At 43.4% G+C, this 3671-nt stretch overlaps 1 long non-coding RNA gene across 1 annotated transcript; it reads left to right on the top strand.

Moving 5' to 3' along the window:
• Nucleotides 1-765: 765 nt before the first annotated feature.
• Nucleotides 766-3433, top strand: LOC138672244 (uncharacterized). The gene is made up of 3 exons (XR_011319668.1): nt 766-799; nt 2932-3090; nt 3352-3433. It is a non-coding gene; the product is annotated as an uncharacterized lncRNA (long non-coding RNA).
• The last annotated feature ends 238 nt before the right edge of the window (nt 3434-3671 follow it).

Here is a 3671-nt window from a genome sequence, read left to right as displayed (position 1 = left end):
CACATTGTGTTAGGGCAATCCGTTTAATGGATCAGTTTGTAAGCAGCACTAACGCAAAGTAACGGACACGTTAATGCACCCATAGACTTCCATTAGTGTAACGGATCCTAACGCATGTCAAAATCTGCATGCTTTGCAATGGTCCACCTTTGAACGCGAACTACCATGTTTTCGGGTTCGGTACGGCGAACGCACAGTTAACAGGGTTTGTTCTGCCATAGAACTGTATTACAAATGCAGGCAGACGCAATTCTACCAATATGTACAAATTTTAGCCCTGCGTTTGGATTGCGTTCATGAGGGCCTGCTATGGTTATGTACCCATGATATCATCACCTCATTTGACAGGAAATGTGATTTCAGCCATTTTGGAGCCTACAGTCTGCAAACAAACACTGTGTGCACTGTGTGACCTACTGGAGCCAATGTAAGTACTATTTTTATCTATATACATATTGTGTGAATTGTGTGGTGGCCAATGTATGTGGACTAAATATATGGTTTTGTACGTACACAAATGTCAGATACTGAGGGATCTACCTACAGAAGCGTGTCTGCCACCCCTTCCTCTGAAACGGTATAGTCATGAAATCTTTACATAAAAAGTTGAATGGCACTCTAGTGTACTGACGGGTTTCACATGCATTTTATGTGAAATCCTTCTTTATATCTCTGCTCAGTATGGTATTCTGCATAGTGTAATCATGTGTCTGTTTAATATTTTTAGGATTCATCTGACTCTTTTTCAGAGCTAAAGAAGAAAACCAGGCCACCCCCAAAAAATAAACCAAGCAAAAAGGTAAATGCAAAAAGTGTTGCCTTCTTGACATTAATATCGATATGAATGGTAACTATATTTTTTTTAAATTGAAGGTTCCAACAAAAAAGAGCCAAACTGCCTCCCAGCCTCGGCGTGTTGCATCACCACTAGTTTTGAGCATTCCGATACTGCAAATATTGGGTATCGATACCGAGTTCCAATACTTTTGCGATATCGGATACCGGAATCGGAAGTTTCCATAGTGCAATGATGCACTATAATGGAGTGTGGGCGGTGCGTGGGCGGAGACTGCATGTGTGTGTGCGGGCGGGGTTTGTGAGTGACCGTGAGGGGGTCTGTGATTGCCTGCCGGGGGTCTGTACGTGCGTGCAGGGGCTCTGTGCGGTGTGCCGGGGCTCTGTGTGGCGTGCCGGAGCTCTGTGCGTGTGTGCAGGGGCTCTGTGCGGCGTCCCGGGGCTCTGTGCATGTGTGCCGGGGCTCTGTGCGGCGTGCCGGGGCTCTCTGCGGCATGCCAGGGCTCTGTGCAGGCTGCCAGGGCTCTGTGCCTGTGTGCAGGCATCGTCCGATGGGACTACAAGTCACGCATCACTGAGGTTACCTTAGGACAAAGTCTCAATTTATGGCAATTGCTGTGTGAGAAAATTTCTCATACAGCAATACCAAAAGTGAGACTAGGGACTACTTTTTTTTACAGCGGCGGAGGAATACAGTGCGGAAGGATACCTTCCTCCCGTCATTGTGTTCCTGGAGCACCTAGAGAGTGGTCACATCAGCTGATGCTGCCGTTCTCCATGTGAGATCGTTGTGGGACACTCGTGGATTTATGCGGACAGGGAGTATATTGGTTGTTTGTTATTTTCATATTTAAGTAATGGTGAGTATGAACACTATGTTTAATGTACTGTATGTCTGTATGTATGTACTGTATGTAATGTATGAATGTACTGTATGTAGCATGTATGTAGCATGTATGTAGTATGCATGTAGTATGTAGTATGTATGTAGTATGTATGTAGTATGTATGTAGCATGTATGTAGAATGTATGTAGTATGTATGTAGTATGTATGTGTTTTTTTGTTTTTTTCTCATTCAGCACATTAGCCGGATGATAGGACTACTACTGTCCCATTATTGGCTAATGTGTCAATCACTGTCACTGTAGCAGGCATCGTTTGATGGGACTTATAGTCCCATCGAACGATGCCTGCACACAGGCACAGAGCCCCAGCAGCCTGCACAGAACCCCGGCATGCCGCACAGAGCCCCGGCACACACGCACAGAGCCCCGCACGCCCGCACAGAGACCCCAGCACACACGCACAGAGCCCCGGCACACCGCACAGAGCTCCGCACGCCGAACAGAGCTATGGCACGCCGCACAGAGCCCCGGCAGGCACGCGCAGACCCCCGAGAGGCCCGTACAGATCCCACACAGACACGCACAGTGTCCGCTCATGCACCGGTCACACTCTTCCCCCCTCCGGAACAGGATATAGAAGGACAGAAAGGGCTTATTTACATTCCGATATTTGTGTCCCATTGACTTGCATTGGTATCAGGTATCAGTATCGGCGATATCCGATATTTTTTGGATATCAGCTGATCCAATCCGATACTTCTGGATATCGGAAGGTATCGCTCAACACTAATCACCATCTGTTGCAGTGGTAAGCACACAAAGTCGATATTTTTGTACAATTTTTTAAATTTTTTTATCCAATGTAGTATTCAAGCAAAATAACATTAAACAAACCAACAAGTAATGTGTAGAACCATCATTGTTGAAGCATATATATAAATGCAATATGAACATACACTCTGATTTGTTTTTCAAACATTGTGTTACATAGTCGAAGCTGCCATAAAAAAGGCACCTTCATGTAGATGAAGAGCCCTTGGACATTGAAAATGAGACTCTGAGAGCTTTGGTGCACGCAAATATTTCAATGGGACCAGAGTTACAGCTCGCATAGTGATATTATTAAAAACAGGAGATCGTGGAAGAAAAAAATTTGTATGCTGGATCCCCGCTATCTGGAAAAGTCGACCTCCTTCCCCCAAAAAAATTTATAATTAATTGGCAAGTTAAACTGATGTTAGTTCCTTGAAATATTTTTTTTGAGAAATTATTATTTTTTTTTTATTGTAGCCGATGCAGTCCATACCCGTTGGCACTCAATAAGAGACAGATTTGTCCGTGACTACCGTCGAACCATTCTACTCCAAGTGGATCTTCTGGTAAACGGACCACCCCTTATGTTCTCTACGAGCAATTGATGCTTCTTCAGAAAACATTGTCCCAGCGATCGTAAGTACACAGTGTTTGTGTGAAAAAATTGTGTAATAAAATTTAGGTAAAAAATTGTGTTCAAAAAGTGTGTTTAAAAATTGTGTGAAAAAAGTGTGTTAAAAAAGTTTGTGTGACAAGATTGTGTGTTAAAAGTATGTAGTGTGTGTTTTGTGTGTTAATAAAGTATATTCAAAAAAAGATGGCTAAAAATATTTTGTGCTACAAGTGTGTGTTAAATTTACATTGTTTTTTAATATTATTATTATTATTTTTTTATAGAACGGTCTGCAGTACAGCGGCGCCTAAAGAGCCAGAGGCGTTAATGGAGCCATCTGGCCAGGAACCAACCCAATAAACAGGCACTGAAGATGTGTCTGTCCTGAGCGAGGCCCGATCAATGGACAGTAGTGCTGTGGCTCCTGTTGTCAGTGCGATTTGCTGCTAAAGAAGAAGTTGATGCGATAATAGTTGATGGAATCCAGCGGTTAGCGAATCTGTGTCACAGCAAACACAGAAAACTAAGGAGGGAAATTAAGGACTTGCAATCTCGAGAATCTGTTTACACAGCCAATGACTGGAAGCTTTTTTTTTAATCCTAT

The sequence above is a fragment of the Ranitomeya imitator genome, chromosome 3 (assembly GCF_032444005.1).
Source record: "Ranitomeya imitator isolate aRanImi1 chromosome 3, aRanImi1.pri, whole genome shotgun sequence".
Taxonomy (NCBI): domain Eukaryota; kingdom Metazoa; phylum Chordata; class Amphibia; order Anura; family Dendrobatidae; genus Ranitomeya; species Ranitomeya imitator.
Note: the sequence above shows the minus strand (reverse complement) of the source record. Positions and strands in the feature narration are given on the sequence as shown.